Raw genomic sequence first — 20,224 nt, 5'->3', positions numbered from 1 at the left:
CGCGTGTGCGTACATGCTCGCATTGTCCTGTAACCGACGTCCCAATAAGACACTGACCGCGTTCTTTTGCCCACTAGATGCTTGCTGTTAGCTTCGGTTACATCCAGTTAATATCCAGTTCTCGTATGGACTAAATTTATCTCGATACGTTAAGATCAATTTTACGACGATAGTTTTCCAATTTGTAAGATTTTCAAGTGTCGCGAAGACAATCTTGCTTTTCACTCAAATTGAGAAGCGATCGTGTCAAAGATTGCGATGACCTTTTCGAGGATAGCATCGGGATATTATTAATCATTCGTTTATTATTAAAGTAATATCCCTGAAATATTTCATACAGTGTCTTCATTGGTGAGGAATCCAGTAATCATCCAAAAGGATATTAGAAACTTCGATTCGAGGTCGAAGAATCTCCTTCGGGGAATATTTTCGAAGCGGTGTATTTTAAGGAAATGTGAAAACTTAGTAGGCTACTTTTGGAAAACAAGATATCAATACCACAGCATCGACTATCTTCACCTGCATTATACACCCGTTGATGGACGAAGGAATAAGGGCTGGTTATTACACCCACCTCTAACTGGTTACGTCGAAGGAAGGTTATCATTGTCCAGCGTTTCTCGAGCCTAAGAAGCTGTAAACTGTAAAGTTTCGCGATCGTTACGGTAGTTTACCTAACATTATACATGTAAATTTGACGAGTGCGGAACAAGAGCAGGATTTAGCGTACGAGAATCGCATTGGAGCAATCGGATCGAACGGTAGAACCGTGAGATTCGCTCGTGACTGTTTGGCGGAGCTGATTGATGGAAACGGGTCCTTCTAGAGCAACTGCTGCCCACCAACGGCAATTATACCTGCTACACGCATTGTATCGTTCCCGACACATAGATCGCCGAGCTCGTTCGGGCCGGCTCGGCTCGGTGGCCAGTAACGCTAATACGATCCCGGGATGCGTAACTCGCATCACCCCGCAACGCCGTGCATCGGCACCGGCATCGGTATCGACACCGACACTGACACCGACACTGACGCCGACGCCAACATCGACGCGCGGGCCTCGACATCGACCATCGACATCGACCATCGATACCGTCAACCAACGTTCACTACCGTTCCCGCCGCTACCACCACCACCGCCACCTCCACCGCCAGAATACCGCCGACGCCACTGCCACCCCTTGATTGCCTCATTGGATCGCATTATGTCGGCGCCATTATCATAATTCAGGGATTTTTCACAGCCGTCCCGCAGAGCGCACGAGCTTTGGCTCGAGGCCCGGTCACCCGCCGAGGGGGACACGCGCCGATCGATCCGCCTCGTCGCGAGCTGCTTTCACCTTCCAACTTCCGCTTCTGTCGGTTTCTTCAAAGGAACACGTCAACCTAAACACTTAACAAAAATTCATTTTTTGTTTTACAGATTTTCGTAAAGCACAACGTCTCGGAAACATTCACCGAAAATTTCATGCAAATACGAGCAAAATTGACGAAGTTATGGAGGATTTAGGTATGGTTCGCTGAGGGAACTTCGCAGGAATCGGACCTTTTGGGATACTTTCGGGAGGCCTCTTGTATTTCATGAAGATAGAAGCCACTCGTTACGAAAGTGGCACGTTAACACATTCGCGATCGGCAGATGTTTTGCGTTTTCAATACCGAGTACTGACGAAAGTAATGAAATTCTGAAGCTGGATTGCAAATTTGTATCGTTAGAGCGAAGATAAAAATGACAAAATATGGTTCGAAATATCGATGTTCTAAGTATGTACTGTATGAAATAAAAAGGTTTTCCTAATTTTGTCATAACCAGGAATAAAATTTGAAGTGACGTGAATTCACGTGGATTCACGCAATGAATGCGTTAACGAAGTTCACGCTATAATATTCGAGACTCTACCATGTACTGCTTGCTGCCCACAGTATCCTTCTGGAAACACCTAAGGTGTCTTCCAAGTTCCAACGTCCAATGAAGATTCCACCAGGTCTGCCCTATGTTTTGTCATATTGATATCAAGTACGCTGTCGTCTCGATATCCTGTACTTTTTATAAGATCGTTGTATCCGTTCTTGCGAGTATAAATGTCCGTCCTCACCTAGAGACCTAGATTTACCAGGGGATCTTGGAAGGAGACTCTAAACTCTGCTGGCAAACAGAATCAATTTGGGCACGTGAAATAAAGTTAGCCGAGACAGAGTACATGTCAGAGCGAATCAACCAGCCATAGCATCTTAAATAGATTCATATCGGACATGAAGCGTCGTCAGACAAAATTCGCAAATACGAACACGAGTTAAAAGGTGGTGTTCCTTATGTACTACTAACAAACGTATGAATCGTTCATATCGGACATGAAGAGTCGTCAGACAAAATTCGCAAATACGAACCCGAGTTAAAAGGTGGTGTTTCTCCTAACAGCCGTCATTTCCGTCGCTCTCTATCCGGAATTCAGCCGAAACCAGTCTGGTAATGCCGTTAGGCGTCGAGCAGATGCGTCGATCTCGACCAACGGCCATCGATCATCGAACGTGGAAGATAGAGTGAAAGATAGGCGGCCGATGAAACGCGTATACTCGCAATTGGTACGGAAGGGCGACGGTTAACGTCCCGTTGCGGATCAGTACGTCGACCTCGGGACTCGGCAACGTCAACCAGAGTTGGCTTCGAGTGCACGCGTGTTTCGTAGACGCCAGCCGGGGGTAACACGGTATAATATGATAACGACGCCCACCGCACAGGTAGATAGGTATAATTGTCGAGCATAATTCAGGGCGGAGCACCCTGGACGTCCGTGATGTACGCCTCGGTAAAGCGGCTGCGAAACTACGCCCGTACAGGACTCCACGGCCAACCTGGATCCGGGGTTGACCGTCGTAAACGTCGTCGGGGCCAGGGAGACGTTGCGGCGTTGCTTTATCTATCGACGTAATCAGCTCAGCTTCGTTAGACGCGCATAATAAGGACGGACGAGCGGGTATAAGTTAAACGCCAATAAACGTTGCCGCACCCTAAAGCCTTTCAGTCGCGCGCCACCCTTCGTCGCGAGAGCGTCGCAAATCTTCCGCCGCGAATCCAAGCTCCCATGGAGCTCGTCGAGTCGATTGTTCGGCAAATGAATCATCGTACTTGCGAACACAATGATGTTTATTCTTTACTTATTCTTAGTTTGTTCAGAGCACCGTATACGAGATTGCCATGGCCTGATGCGATGCAATGTCCAATGATCAAAAATCTCTCGTTCTTCGATCAAAAAAAAAAAAAAAAAAAAAAAATCAAATTCAATATTATTGGGGAAATGGAGAGATATCAAATGATATATAACAGGCATTCAAATGCTCGTGAGCAACGGTTTATGCCGTCGCCAATAGGCATTTGACGTCACGGACGCATTATAACCACTATTATACGCACTAACTTCGGCACAAATTGTTGCTCGTGAGCATCCTAGTACTCATGCCTGATATATGACCCGAACGAATGAGAGCTGAGGATCGTTTTTATGTCATCTTTATCCTTTACGATCCATTATTAAAATATCGGGAATGTTTCCTTCGAAACCCTCGTATTTATAATACAACATCCCTCGGACTTCAGCCATTTCAACGCTTACAGAATGTTATATTCGGCATTAGTTCATCTGCAATTGGATTTCTGTTCAGTTATTAATAGATTCTATTCCAATTACAGTCAAAACCTCCATCAGTATTTCATTCTGGAACAGACGTGTTATGTCGAACGTCGTGCTTCTTTACAAGACTTTAACCGATTAAATTAAATATTCATTTGTCTCTACATTGACAAATACCATCAAAGGATCAGTCTTATTTAAAAGTTTTCATTAAAACACTGTTCGATTTAGCTGCTCATCTATTTCCACCCTTGATACCCACTTCTATACATATACGCTAACCTCTAAATAATATTGGGCTGTCTGGTAAGTCCATGTCCATTTTAGATAGGTACAGGTCTGAATATATCGAAATGGTTGAAAACAAATGAGCCGTTCATTGGCACAAATCGATTAACTCCATAAAACAAACAGTTGGGAAATGCGATGAAATAATGTACATTGTCTTTTTTAAATTTTTTCAAATTGACAAATGAATTTAAGATTTTTCAGGAAGTGGAGTTAATCGATTTGTGCAGTGAACGCCTCAAGTAACGTGTATGCAACCCTTAAAGTGTTGTTGGAACAAAATGGTACCTATCTAATTCAATAAATACATATCGAAATTCAAACATTGCCACAAACTATCTGGACAATCCGATATAAACCGAGGAATCCAAACACGTCGACAACCGATAATAATAATAACGCAAAAATTATTTTTCTCGGACGACATACTGTCAAAAATAAAACAAAATCAATCTTGGGCTTCGTCGCGATACATCGCGAGCATACGAATGCCTGTCAGAGAAGACGAACGAGACACTCCTAAAAATATCGCTTTTCAGCGATATCGTAAATCCGAGATTGAAAACGTCCCGAGACCTAAGACGCGGCACGTGGACAAACAGAAAAGAAAACCTGGATATTGAAATTGACGCGGACGAGCGAAGAGAATTAGGAAATCGCTGACAAGTGGAGGATAGGATCCGCAAATGGGAGAGTCGGCGCGTAGCGAGTGATCTAGAGAGGGTGGCTTGCTCGCAGACACGGTCGTTGGGAACGAACGACAGTCAAAGCGAGAGAAATCTCCGGTGACGAGATGGAAAGGGTTGCAAAAGGACAGGGGAAACAGAAGGGACGAACGAGTTAGCGGATCGGACCGCAGTGCGCGCAACCACCGATACGCAGCGTGGCGCACCGAGCGCGAGTATTAGAGCGATTGACTGCCGGACGTAACCCGTACGTGCCAGCCGGTAACGCGTGTAACATACGGCTGCCATGTATCTCTCTCTCCACCATTGGCGCGTTTACGCGCACGGATACGGGGACGGCGTTCGTCGCGACGAATTCGCACGTCCCGCGCAGGACGTCGACCCGTTCACCTATTTGAGACTTTCAGTTCTTCATGGTTGATATTAACCCTTTGCTCTGGAGACTTGGTCATCACATGATTCGATGCGATGTGAGAGATGACTGTCAGTCACCACTAAATTCGAGAAGGTATGTAAAGCAACATCGTTTGCTTCTTTAGGTTTGATTTATTTTATATTATTGTCTGAAATTCTCAATGATCGAGACATGGATCCCTATTGAAATTCACGGTATATTAAAATCAAAACTCTTACTTGTTACCTACTCCTGATACAAAGATTGATACTGTCGGGACAGAGTGGAAAAGGTATTTAAGCTTCGGAGCTTCGTTAGACATGCCAAGATAAAGCATCGGTAACGTCCACGCGAGGAGGGGATGAATCGTTCGACGATTAAATCGTGACTTAAGGTAAACAAAGGGACAAGGACTCGGTACGGTAGTGTACACGGTGAGGGGGTGGTTTAAGTCGGTCGGTAGCGTAGGTGGTTTATAGCGATGCGACAAAAATGTAAATGTGATATCGTCCAAGGAGTCCACGGTATAAATCTCGCGTTAATGCGTGGAGCGAGCGACACGCCGTTGGCTACAGGAACGAGTCGGACGAGGAAGATTGGAACGGAAAAGCGAGAACGGGATACAGAAGAAAAGAGACTCCGTCGTGGCGTTCATTAGGAATCCCTCCGACTCCCTCGGTCTGCCACCCCCGTCTGCCGAATCGGAGCAAAGTACAGAGTGTAGAGAAGGGGTGGTGAGTGGGAGAGGGACAGAGAGGGGAGGGTGCCGAAGAGGAAAGAAGGGAAAAGAGTAGAAGCGTGGTGGAAGGGTGAGGGAGATGCGATAGATCACGCGGGCGGCAGCGCTCCTTCGAAAAACATCCATAAAACGCAGTAGGGCGGACTCAGCGACAATAAACTCTACATATAAATCTTGCCCTGTGACGCTGTGATACGCTGATGGCGAGCACGATAATCTCCGAGAATGCGGGCTCCTCCTCTTTTCCCCCAGCTCCATCCCTCTTCTTCCTTCTCATCTTCTTCCACCTACTCGTCCCCACCTTCTCTTTCTCCACCCTTTTCTTCCATACCCTTTCTTTACCGACGCGTCTTCGTTTTCTCCGTCAACGTCATAGACGACATCCAAACGCCTCTCCTTCCGACTTGTTTTCATCTCCGTTCCTTACGTACCGCACTCTATTCGTCCTTCGTTCTCCCTCGCTCCTATCCTGCGAACTGCTTTTACGCAAAGTAGACCGCGGTAAGTGGAAAATATTTCGAGTATCAACTCTACTCGTGGAAACGATAAGAAAAGTTCGTATAAACGTATGTTCGGTTTGACCTTCTATACGTAGGGATCTCCAAATGATCTTTAAGTGGTGATGGAGTGGTTTTTCCAAGCATGCTGTACAGTTTCCACCCCTTCGCAGAGTTTTCAGCAATTAACATCTATCGGTAATGGGCTAAGCCTGACACCATAGGGCAAGCTCGTCTGGCTCTCTGTAGGCTCAATTCACACTAGACTGTATCTAGGGAAATTTTGTGTTCCGTTGTTTCAAATGCAGGCAACTTCCGGTAGGTGCTAAACTTGACTACTTTGCGTCTAAATTCGATAGGTTTATTCAATTCATTAAAACTGTGCATCGAAATTTTTGGTAGCCACTGCTTACACGTAGACGCTCAGTCTGACCAGTGGAGGTTCATTCTACTGTATCTCGACCACCGTCCTCTTCGCGTGGCTCGTTTGAATGCGACCACTTCTTAGTAAAACTTCTCAACACTTGCATCGTGTATTGATAATTGTCGGTCTCGTTTTTCAACTATCGTGTAAGGTGCTACCATGGTTCTTCTGCATCACTCCTACTCCAAAGATCGGAATGTTATCCCTCGCTCGCGATGCCAGTTAAAAATTCTCTACTTGTGCTTCGCGTATCGATAGTTAGCGCTTTCAAGCTTTATGCAAAATACTACCGCATTCGTGGACGCGTTCCGGAAGAGAGAGTAGTCGCGAGAAAGCTGAAGGATAAGAGAAACGAAGCGGAAAAGAGGAGGATGGACGGTACGAAGAGACTCGTCGATTAATCTAGTTTCGCCACGCAGAGATGAAATCGAAGTCGTTTACGGGGAAGAATCGTTGCTCCGTTAGCCGGCCGTTGTAGCTCGGAATTAAAGTCTCAGCGCCGGCACAGCCCCTTACCTTGTCCCGGGCCTCGTTCACCCTCGGCCGTTCTTCCATGGCATCCCTTCGGTTCTTCGCCGCGTCTCGGCGTATCTTCGACCGTAATTCACCTCCCCGCGCTTGCTCGCCGGTCCCTAAATGATTCTAACTCCTATTCCTTTGGCGGAATCGAACAATGGCGCGTGAAATTTCAACTTTGAGCCTTCTCTTCCCTTCCACCTTTGAGCTTCCTTCTATCTCCCGTTCCGCTTCTCCCCGTTTTCTCTCACCCTCTCCCTTCGCGTCTGCTCCTTACCACGGTGGTTCCCTTTCTTCGCTCTCCATCGCGGGATCTCTCGCTCGCGTAATTTAATTATTCTCGCTCGATAGCCAAACTCGCCGGATCTTGGCCGACTACCGTTTGTTCGGCCGCCTTTCTTGTATCCCCGCCGTTAACTCGGTCGCAAAATTCCGATCCAGATGCTGATGCTGATCCCGGATCCAACCGTTCACGATTTCACGGCGAACCGACGGAGAGACGCGTCGAAAAAAACTCTACGACGAAACGAGCTAGACGCTTCCTCGTAGCGCCTGATATCTTCTCCCGGTAGCGCGTCACGTAAATCTTCGTTGCTGCTTAGTCGCAAGAACGAGTTCACCGGCAACTCGGCAGACAGATAAAGCGGCCGGGGAGCGCAAGTCTTCTTCCCTCGCGGCATCTTCGCCCTCCGCTGTCTCGTACTGCTTTGCCCTCTCCCACCCCCCTCCGGCGCGCTGCTTCCTGTTCCACGACCCCCTTTTCCATGCCCGGTTTTTCTCCGAAACGTCCGGCTTATTTGTAACGACGGTAATTAGCGAACTTAATCGTCGCGGGCTGGCGCAGCCTCGTCGCGAACGTAGCTAACGCGGTCAGCGCTGTCGGTCCCGCGGTTATCAGTGAGATGACGCTTGGAAGCTTCCGAACAGGTTCAAACCGTTAGGGAGTCATTCTTAACCTGTTTAACATGTCCAGTGACGCAAGGAACGCCAATGTCTGCGTATCTAGCGGTAAATTAATTCTAACGATGACCGATATCGATCTCGTAGCGCAGCAATTTATAGATAAGCTAGCGTAATATTGTTATTAACCTGTAACCTCCTCTCATACTTGCGACTTTAGAAACACCCTACATTTCAGACTCCAGGTATTAATTAACAGCATCTGCTAGATCGTAGAACTTACACATGCACCTCCCACGCGTTCACTTGTTCAGGTCATCATAATTATTCCGAGACTCTCGAGTTTTAGATGGCAACAGTTATACGAGACGTTTCGAACCGGCTCGAGGTTCGGTCCTCGACTCAAGACGTATCGCGACTGTTTGAATCCCATCGCTGGTTGTCAGCGTCTCTGCCGTAATCGATGTCAACCGAAGCGAACGGAAGGTATACGTCGATAATCGACGTACCGCGTCTAGGCGTCGCCGCGGTTAAGGCAAGATGGATTTGTCACGCATCGCTGTCGTTTAGTCGATAAAGTGACGAGAGTCAGCCGGTGGTGCGAGGTGCTAACTAGACAGAGCGGCACTCAATTACTACCGTCAGACCTCGTGTAGTTTAACTCATCTACACCATTCCGGCGAGTCCTCCTCTCCGCCTACCTTCCCCTCGGCTAAACACTTTACGAGCAGCTTGCCTATGCGTCGCGCGCGATCAGCGTCGTCCTTGCAACGTCTCTTATCGAAAATGGCAGCGCGTTAACGGAGTGTACCGTACCCGCGTGCACCGGCGATAGCAATACGCGCTCGCGTATCCATCCTGTACACCTTCGAGGCATCGGGTGTTCGCTTGTTCTCTTCCTCTCCTCCTTTTTCTTCTTTTCGCGACATTTCGCGAACGCTATCGTTAACATATCGGCATCGGGTGACGCGCATACGCGTCATTCGTGTTTATTACTTTGAACCTAGATGAATGGTCTTACGCGTCATTGAGATTTTCGTGTACAGTCAGGCCCAGAAGTATTCGCACCCATTATGCTCATTGAAGAAATTTGTCTAAATTAAATTACAGGTGTGATGTTTCCAAACAAATTTTTTATTCTTAATACGTACATGAATAAACTTTAAACGTGTATTCATTTATAACTGAAAATTTATTTGAAAGCATCACACCTATCACTTAATTTCGACAAATTTCTTCAATCGAATTTCTTCGAAACGCTGTAAGCGATTCAATTTCTCTTCGTGAATATCGTTTTCTTTTCGAGAATAGATAACAAAATTTAACTTTTCTACTTTGAAAAAGAAATTTCTCTTCTTCTGTCTTTCCTAAAGAAATTCGTCGAATATACAGACAACGTAGATGTATCTCGCAAATTTTTTAACGCGACGGATTCGATACGGCGCACCATGACGCATGCGAAACAAATTTATTGCGAGCGCATTCGATGATGCAACGATTCGAAGATTTCTCCGAGGAATTCGCGGGAACGCAGGAATTCTCGCCCCGTAGGACTGCTCGCACGATTCCTACCGTTCATCGCGAGATCATGCAAGGAAAATTGGAAACGGAACAGTCGATGGGACCGATTCGAGTCCCGGTCCGCGCCACGGCTTTCCGAGCCATACAAAATATCGTTTCTTGAAACATTACAGGACGTACACACCTATGAGAAAAAATAATGTATTTTTCTTCTCTTGATTATAAATGATTGATGTCGCGTCAATGTTCCGTAGAAATTTTAAGTCAGCATTCGCAAAATTAACGAAGGTACGGAATAAAGAAGTTGATCTCATATAGTTTTCATTCCTATCGTTTTAAAGTTTCATATGTATGCAAAGTAGACGTATGTTTATCGTCTCAATTAAAAATCAATCGATAACTTCGAATATTATATTCGAAATTTTAATAGAATGGAGGCAATATCGCAATCGTTTTGTGAAATGCGACCATCTTGATGAAGCATATATTACAATCGACAATGACGGTATACACACGTGATTGCAATTACTCGAGGGATAAGTTTATTGTCTTTTGAGTCACGAAGTATTGCAAAAAAGGATCGTAAATTTTCTTTTCGAAACAACAAATTTAATACGCTCTTAATTTGCCTGGCAGTGAACGGGTTAATAACTCGTCCAGTCGATACGTTTCCCGTATTTTTCCCAGAGAGTACTCGGTTAAAAGAACATTCAAAAAATAGCGTGCATATATTAAAAGACGAACGTTTCTACCTCCCTATCGCTATTTACGTTAGGTCTCTTTTCGCTGGCGGCAATTACCGGCAGCCGTGCTTTCGATCCCGACGACGTACGTTGTCGGTTGCCAGTTGCCTCCAGACAACGAAACAATCAATAAACAACACGTGTAGATAACAATCGCGGGATAGAAACCCTCTACTTTCCAGAATGGCCGTTGTAATTGCCGTACGTGTTTCGAGGAGCTTCGCCTCGTTTCTGCGAACGTTCGCCCTTCTATCGCGAAATCGTGTCGCGTGCACGATTTGCACGCATAACTATCCGTTTCTGTGCCGAGCCACGATTCCCCGGGTATAGTTTTAATTGGCGCAACACCGGACCAATTGCGAGCGCAACCTTTCGTCGCCTCGCGGATACCGTTTCAGGCTAAACGTCTTATGCATCGTTCATGGACGATGCACAGTTTACCATCCCGACTTGTACGGTCCGCACGCGATGAGGTTGTGTGCCGTGTAACCATCGGAAGTACGTTACCTTTACATATATTTATATCGGTGTTTTATCGTCCTTTACTTATCCAACATATCGATAACACACATTTCCCTTTCTTCGTTATAAAATGCTAATATACATTAACACACCTTAGAAGGTGTTCGACAAACGTTTCAAAAAATCGGAAAAAATAGTTCCAAGGTGAAGTATCGCTTGAAAGAAATTCTTCGTGATTGGTAAATCTTATAAAATATTCTACAGAAAACGTCTCGTTTGCAAATGATCCGTAATGCGAAGTCAGGCTCGAACGATCCTACCTGCAAACTTTTATCTCGAGAATCGCGAGCAAAGCTGATACGATGTTCCCGGTAGGTCGGTAATTCGAAGGGAAGCAGCGAGCTTTTAAGAATTAGTGCGCGGCGCGGGGCGAAATTTTGAAACGTGACGGGCATTCTAGGTGAAACGCGTTATCTGGTACGGCAGCCCTTCCTCCTCGGGAATAGGACGAAAGAGGAAACGGTATCGAGTAAACGAAATCGTAGAAGCGTGTACAGGTAACGCGGGTGTGCAGTCGGGCAGCCGAGCTAGCCGGGGATGGCCGGGTTGCCGACTAGCTGAGATCGCATGCAAATACAAGGGAAACCTCGAAACTTAGCGCCAGCTAATTACAATCTTGACTTCACCCTTGAGCTTCATAACGGCTAACGGCTCCCGCCATGCTTGCCTTACCAACTTTTTGGCTTATTGTCCTTACGTACTGGCCACGGGGGATATATCCGACCCAACGCCTAACCTATCTCACCCACCCGCCAATCCCTGCGCGCTCCCGTCGATCCCGCACCGCCGTCGACCTTTACTTCTTGCCGAAGCTACTTTCAAACTCGCGTACAATTCCAAACTCGAGCAACGCGAAACGCCCATTCCCTTTTAATATTACCCGACGACCGCGGAAGAAAGATACGGCCGCGTTCCCACGGCGCGGTGGTCCGCGGAAAATTCTTAACGCCTCCCCGACTTTCGACGACCCGACCACGCCACCGAAACCCCGTGCGACGTCGGCTATCGCGAAAACGTTGATTGTTCTTGTACAACCATGTCTCGAACTCCACGGGAAACGCATGCATCCCCAACGGTCCGTATCTTCGAAGTTTCAAGCTAAAGCGACAGATATTTTCGTAAAAGAAACGAAATTTTTGATATCATTGTGTACAGTGAATCCTTTAACAAATAAGTTTCACCTACCTCGTCCAGCCAGATTACATGTCACTTAAAGTTCATTATTCAGATGCATGATGCACCATCCAAAATTGCTATTCCTCCTCGGTGAAGCAACCAATACTCGTACTTTATCTGCGTTCAGAAGCTTTCGATATCAGTGAATTGCTACAAGCTACTGAAAATTCATGAGCATAAAATTACGAAAAATAATTTTCGTGTAACTCGTGAATGATACGACGGTTTTATTCAGATTTGGAGAGTTCGAACGGTAACTTTCACGATTAAAAGTCGTGAGTAATAAAACGAAAATCTACCCCTACATTTCGTTCCATCCTATTATGTAGTTCTTAGCCGCCGAACGAGTCCGTCTCGAATTCCGCGAAGAACTCGCGCACTCCGGAACGGTCCGTGTCTTCGCCTCAGGAGTTTGGAGCTCTCACGGATTCACCGAGAGAAGTTTTCATAGGAGCGCTTGCGCGACTTCGAGTAGCTTCTGTCCAAGGGAAGACGAGACAGCAGCCTGACGGGACAGCCGGTCCACTTAAAATCGATACCGGGCTGCAGCCGTCTCCGCCGAGTGCAATTCCCATGCAAATGAATTGCACTGACACTGGCGTTTCGCAAACCCACGGTGGGATTGATTTTTCCAAAGTTTCCCAGCGCTCCACGGCCAACCTCTTCCACCGACCAAGATTCCTGAAGATTTCGTCGACGTGTATAACCCCTTTCGGTTACCTCTGATGACTGCAGCCATCGTCATTTTGAGTTCGATGTACCCTATCGATATTAGTGGTGGTGCATAATTATTTGGCTTTTTTTTCGTATCGTTGTATCTTCTAAAATTACTGTCAATTTTTGCTTTTTTTTTTAGAGGATATGGCGTTCTTGAAGTGACCAAGGTCGAAATCTTGAGGTCAATATCGAAGGTCAATTAAATTTGGAAATGCCAGATTTAACAATCGTTGAACATTGAGCGCATCCTGCATTTATAATCAGTAATTTCGTGCGATGACTCTAATCTGTCTTCAGATGAGAAGATGAGAAAACATAAAATGTCGTGAAGTACAAGTGGCCTGTATCTGCAGTCGATACTTTACGATATTTCTAAAAAAAGAGCGACACGTTATAGGTAGGTAAGGAACGTACCGCTATCCGATCCCATCGTTGAGCGACTATATTTCACGGCTTTTGCTTTATCGGAACGATCAAAGCCCAGAACCACCAAGGAGGGATCGAAGTTTCGTGAAAAGTGGAAGGCCAGCAATAGGGAGCAACGAAGATAGGGCGCGGGAGAGCGAGATCGTCGTCATTATTATTCGAAACTACGATTACAGGCGCAACCACGATTGCGTTAGTTATTCTAACGGTGATGATCATTTCCGTTTAGAAAGCGCTCGCCCAATACTTGGCTATTCGCGCCAAGGAGCTACCGCGGCGAACGTAACATCGGGACGTAACGATAATTAATCGGTAGAGCATTAGGGAGCAAAGTCCGCTTAAGATGAGACAAGCGTTTCATGATCGGGCTATTATTCTAGTCGGAATTAACTATGGTAGTTATCTGTTGCTAAACAAAAAACTAAAAGAATGAAAAAAGAAATCATTTCTCTATAATTAGTAAGTTTGACTTTTTTTAAATTCTTGACTACTTAATGCTTCAACTGTCTGAAATTTTAAACAAAAAAAATGTCTCAAGTTATATATGTTTAAATAGCACTGCAATATTAAAAAGCACTGCAATATCTCTCAGAATGTCGAGTACTTTTAGCATTAGTTCATAGTTATTGCCACCTGAATGAAAAACTTTAAATAAAATAGTAAATTAAGCAAAATGTGGGATAGTTTTTAACCCACCTAAGGAGTTAAAAGAAAAGTACAAGCGGATATTGGACTTGAAGTGCATAAAAAATACGTAGGCAAGACAGGTTTGAAGATCGATCGTTTAATTGGTAGAAGAACAAAAACAAATTTCCATGTCACATCCAAACTATCGGCGAAAAACAGGGAATATCCATATTTTGGTCGGAATGAATTATGGCAGTCATTCGTTGCTAAATGAAAAGTACTGTCGGGATAGAAAGCTTAAAAATGGGAGAAAACGAGTGTTGCGCAACAAAAAACGCAGCGTAATTTTTTAGATATGAGTGAAATCAAGGATTGTCTACATGCTAGCAGCAGTAAATGAGAAACGTCCACCTGAGTTTTAGTTGACCGTTGTTAGCGCTATTTCTAGCATATACTTTCCGCGTATTACCATAATATTGAATGTTCCGTAGTGTGATTCCAATAACGAATACTCCGTTATTTCGATAAACGTCCTTTGGTAAAACTTTCAAATTTTAATGTACTTCACTGAAAATTCACCGATATCTGTGGAGAAAGTATTTACTTTAATGCGAAGCTTCATAACGTCAAAGGCTATCTTTAATCCTGTTAAAAGGTCGATGGTTCTTTGCGATTTGCTATGTTCAAAGAACGAGCAATTTTAGTGGACGGAGAATAATTAAATTCAGTGCAGAGATACAAGGAAGATCCAGTCGAAGTTACAGTCGTAAATTGGTTGTATCTCGACAACGAAGTTTCAGATCTCAAAGTGTTATAAGCGGTCGTTACAAGATAATACTAGTGTATCCCACGCGCTTAGAAACTAATATTAATACATATGGTTCCTTACGTTCTATTACCGATTGGTTTCTAAAATCTATTACTTTATTTTTTATATTTATAAACAGCCACCAGACAAAAACTTCGAACGACTCGTTCTAGCTAAGTGACCCCCTTCCACGAGGAGCGCTCTTCCAATTTTCCAAAACGTGAAATAAAGTGACGAGCAAGCGAGGTTCTCCAAACGAATTCGATCCGAATATCAAATTTTCTAGCTTCGCGGAGGAACAAGAGCCCTGGCAATGTATTACCTGAGCCGCGCCGCCTCGGATTCGGTTGTACGCTAATGAAACGTAGCAGAAATATCTCGGTCGTTTAATTAGGAGCAATAAACGGGTAGAGTTCAATTGTCTGGTGCATTCGTACGTTAAGGAGCCCGTATACCTATACTCTAGCCGTTTCGCCCATCCACCCGAACTCTAGCTTCTCTCGCAGCCTTCTTCGCCGTCTGACTCGTAACCTCCGCTGGTGCCTCCTGCCGTTTTCCCTAAGACCAGCTCCACCCTTCTCCACGAAACCGCCCACCATCTACTACCTAGGTTTCCGTCTCTTTAACTTCATTCTGTGTACCAGGACGTCTCGACTTTCGAACGTCCACGCGCGAGCCCTCTCCTGTATAATTCCGTGCGGCTGGTTCCCAATATTTAATGCTCCGCGCCACCTCGAGTGGGAGCCTCCCGAGCAACCTTGCACGGCAAAGAGTATAGGGCGACTCTACGTGTCGGCGACGCCGCGATAAGTACGTGCCACCGCGATTAAGATTTCACGAGGACCGACCGAGATCCCGGGGAGCGCCGTTCATCCGATATGCACAGACAACTGTGTGACGGGACTCCGTTACGGTCTCGCTCGAAAGGAAATTCGTCGCCTTCCTGTGTCCCGAAAGCCAAAACTCTACGCAGGGAACGTCGTCGACCGTACTTTAACGTCGTTTCACGGATGTTCCAACGCGTATCGGATCCGATATCGCTACTCTAGACATTTTCGAACTGTTTGACGCGTTAACCCCTTCGAGACCAACGGAGCAGCAAACGTGTCTTCAATCTATCCATGCGTAACCTTTAATGACCATGGTCGATGGATTCGTTTCAACGTCAGCTTTCATGATGTGTAAACTAAATCCCATGGTTCCATTTACGATAATGCCGATGGCCTTGACACAGCCTCGTCATCTGGACCAGAAAGAAGCAATGGTTACGTAAGATACCCTCGAACCTTCTAACTTTCTCCTGTAGGATTTTTTCGTATCCACGGTAGTTCAGGCATTATCGCTCTGTAACTGTTTAGCTGCCTCACCGTGTATTATTTAGCTTTCGCTTAAATATTAATAACAATCACGGTTTAGAATAAGTACTCATTGAAGACATTAATCGTCAAAAATTTTTCTTTATTTTGATATCCATTGGTTGTAATAACTAAAAATTAAGTTCCGGTAATAGTTAAATTAATTATGAACGATATAATTTTGCTGTAATATCAACGTTTCACGAATTATTTTCTCAATAGACCCGAACATTCCTCTCCTCCTGTCTTCCTTCGCGTTTGGGTTTCGGTCAAAGCAACGCGCGAGTGTTCGGTGCAACTTACGAGCCTGGATTCGGAGCGAAAGCACTTACAAGACGCATCCTATGAATAATGGATCGGCCATGGCTCATTGCATACAGGCGAAGGGTCAAGGGCAGTTTTATGCGGCTTTAAAACACCGACGATTAGGCGTTCGCGAGGTCGGTAAAGGGCTATTCATTCGTTTATGTCGTCAGACCGGACCGCTAGCGATTTTGACGTTCTCGTTGTCGTCGAAGACGCCGCGAAGAGCCGTTTTCGTCGATGCGACGTACGAATTGCGATCATCTCGCATCCGGAATAAATTTGCCTCCTCGAGTATTGTGCGAGAGAGTAGGAGGAAGATATAGATACACGAATAGATAGAGAGTTCCGGTGCGCGCGGCGTGTTTTCCAAACTCATAAATATCAACCATTACGCTCGATGCTAATCCGAACGCAGATGCGCTCACGTTCCGTCCTCTGACGATCCATACGAACAGCATTAAATGAAACTCGGGTTTTTCTAATGGTCGTCGATTCTACGCGCACCGCTGCTTCTCGGTGTCCGACTTCATCCATCCAGGTTGGTCTTCCTGAGTCGACGTCGAGGAACTCTGGTTCATTTAAATTATCGATATGTATTGCAGTATTTAAACAGAAATAATCATTGTTTCTTTATTTTACGAATGTTTGGAGCCTTGATTTAGGCCTGCTTTGGCACACAAAATTTTCACTGTAATGTAATTTCATTTTTGTTCCCATCCACGCATCCAAGGAGGCTTCTTCCCTCGATTCAGTCACACAACGTTTTCGACGGTTTTGAACGCGAGAAGTAGAATAAGTTTGTCGAACTAAAATAGTGCTTTAACAAAATATTGCCTTTGGGTGGTTGAAAGTTTGCGCGGAACAAACCATTCAGACGCGGACTTGATACCTCGTTATCTATACCGACATGAACATGGATAGCTGGACTCTTCGTTTCTTCTTCTGGTTTTGGTGATCGTGAGACCCGTGTCTTCCGAGCAGTGCGCGATTGCTCATTCCACCTGGTTATCCGTAGCGTCCCACTCTTCCTTACGTCGCATATAATTATCAAGCAGCCCTCGTAATTAAGAGAAGAAAAGGGACGAAGAGTCGAACGCGACTGAATGCGAAAAGGCGATAGAGAGTAACTTCTCTCTTCTAAAGCGTTAGGAGAGACACGGCGAGAGAGAAGGAGGAGTGCCCTAGATCACCGGACGTCTAGCAGCGGAGCTGTGAGTGCAGATAAGGACCGCCACGGCGACGGCCAAGATGGACGGCCGACCGGTCTCAGCACTAGCCGGGCTTTCTACTCGGCTACCACGTCGCTACCAACCGAGGATCTCCTCTGCCTGCTGTCCCCTTACCCCCAGAAGCTTCCTGGGGATCCTTATTTATACGCCGTCGGCCCAGACTAACGCCCATTGTCCCATTTCACCCCCGGGGTAATCTGCCGGACGCAAATCTAAGGCCCTGATCCTGCGGGCTACCGCGAAAATCTATGACGCCTTTAATTTACACGCACCTCGACCCGCTGTGCTCCCACCGCTCGTCGTCACCGCTGCTACCATCGCCGTCTCCGTCTTCCGACGCCGACTACCCTGTCGCTACCGATAGCTACCCTTTCCTTCACTTCACGCCCCTTTCTAGTCCTTCCTTTCCCTCATCTTCATTTCCTCCTCTTCGGTATCTAACGTCCGCGGATCACGACGCGCAGGACATGTAGAAGATGATGACATTCGAGCTGAACAAAAAAAACCTCTATGGGCCAAACTATTTTCTGCGGACAACTCGCAAGGCTTTCACTTCGATATTTATAGTTGATATTGTAAGTTTAAACTAGTCACGACGTCACGTCAGTCATCTATCATCTATCATAATAGCGAGTTCCCGAGAAATTCAACAATGGCTGCAAACTCTTACGTTTCCGATAGACGAAGAACGTGTTCTCGGGTGATGTGGCACCGATATATTACATGTCCAGTTTAACCCTTCGAGCCCCACGTCTGTACAATGTACCAACCTATAAACCTTCATTGCGAGCCGACAGTTTACAGTGTATTTCTGTATTTATGAAACTTTGTCAAACTTTATCGTCCGAAGATGGTGTGGTAGATGTCGTATAGCTCAACACCTCCCCGAGGAACAGGTCTGAGTGTCACGGGGACGAGTTGCGTACCTATCAAACTTCTATGAATTTTAGTCGAATAATAGGTGATATCGCTATTGACGTTTGATTGGGATCATGGGCACTTTCAATTGAAATAAAAGAAATGGGATCAATTCCGAACTATTTGTGTTCGATTGACAACACATGAGCATTTTCAAATTTTTGTATATGGTTCTTATACGCTACGTATGAATTATGTTTCGTGCATTATTTAATTTAGTTTCACGTGAAATATTATTGCATTTAATTAAAAAATATGTTTTTAAGACTAGACTCATTTCCGAACACGATAGAAATAGTCGGATATGAACGTCGGTAGGTTTGGTGTTAATATTATAAAACTGGAAAATTCACGTAACCGTATCGCGTAGGATCGCAAGTCTCGTCGTGCCTAAAGGGTGAAATCGCACCTGGATGCGTAAGGATGTACCGCTCGGAATCGCTCGATTTCTTCGAGAACGGCGAGCGTAACGGAGGCGATGGCCGTGGGTCAAATATTAACGTCGTGCCCGATAATTGCGAAGTAGATTGTAGGAAGGGCGGATTTCGCAGCGCGATCGGACAAACCCAGGGTCCTCGTGCCCGATAACATCTCGTCCTCTCCATAAATATGTCGCAGCGAGCTTAACCCCCTCGCCTATCTGCCGAGCACGAAGTAGGGGAGGCATTAATGTCAAACCGAGACGGGAATTATGGCTCCCCCGTCAGTTCTCAATGAATCGAACGTTTTCGGTAGGAAATCCAGCCCGAAAACGAATTCCAACGGTACGAGGCCACCGAAACGGCACGCGATATTGCTCTTTGCTTTTCGACGCTTTTTCTCGCGCCAGAAACTGCCGGATCGATCTATAGCGGCCCGCTTTCTTCTCCATCGGCGAACGAAATACGCCGGTTGAATCGGTGGCCAAATCCTGGAAAAAGTGTCTGATGGATTCCTGTTCTCGTTAAAGAGGAGAGAAACGGCTAGGGTTAACTCTCGCCCTGCGGCTACGCGATCATTTTCAAGACATTTTCGTATCCTTCCTTCGCGAATCGCAACATCTCGTTGGAATCAATGAGAGAGGATGACAGAGAAGGACGATGACAGTCCTAATCGTAGATGTTTGTGTTGTTTTGTTTAATCTCTGCTCAATTGAGGAAACTAATGATGATGTTTTACTCAAACATCAAAATGTGTGTAGTTCTTTTTGCTACGACGACCACGAGTTCATCGAGGATTATACTCTCTAAACTATACTTTCCAATAAGTTACCTCTCAACTTCTGTCTTACTGTCTTGTACGCGCAGTCTTCGCGAGCACTACCGAAGGGATTACGCGTAAATTGCACTCATTGCTATAATAATCATCGTTATTATAACTAACAAAGTATTTCGTAGTAAGTGTTCAAATACTTTCGTGAATCACTGTAGGTATAAGTACAACCCCGCAATGAACTTTACTTCGGGCGACGTTGTCAGTCATACGCGACGCAATTTAATTGAATTCCATCGCGAATATCACCCGACGCATCCAAATCTAGCAAGTATTGTACATAAGAACGAAGTATTTCCTACGAATTAAAATGACCCTACACCGATCCGACGCATCGGTATCGAACAATTCGCCGTCTAAGAGTTGAGCAGCCGCCACGAATAGGAATATCGTCGATTGCGAATACGAACCGATGGTGCCGCGAACACTCTATTGCCTTGTCTTCTCGTAGGTGATACAAATAACGCAATCAGTATGCGGAAGGTTCATGCATATTTCAGAGGGGGCTGCGAGGGAGGCCGGTGCTAAGAAGGGTTTATGACGGGGGTTGAT

Source organism: Hylaeus anthracinus, unplaced genomic scaffold, assembly GCF_026225885.1.
Source record: "Hylaeus anthracinus isolate JK02 unplaced genomic scaffold, UHH_iyHylAnth1.0_haploid 0, whole genome shotgun sequence".
Lineage (NCBI taxonomy): Eukaryota > Metazoa > Arthropoda > Insecta > Hymenoptera > Colletidae > Hylaeus > Hylaeus anthracinus.
The sequence above is the reverse complement of the archived record's forward strand: the minus strand, read 5'-3'. Positions refer to the sequence as shown.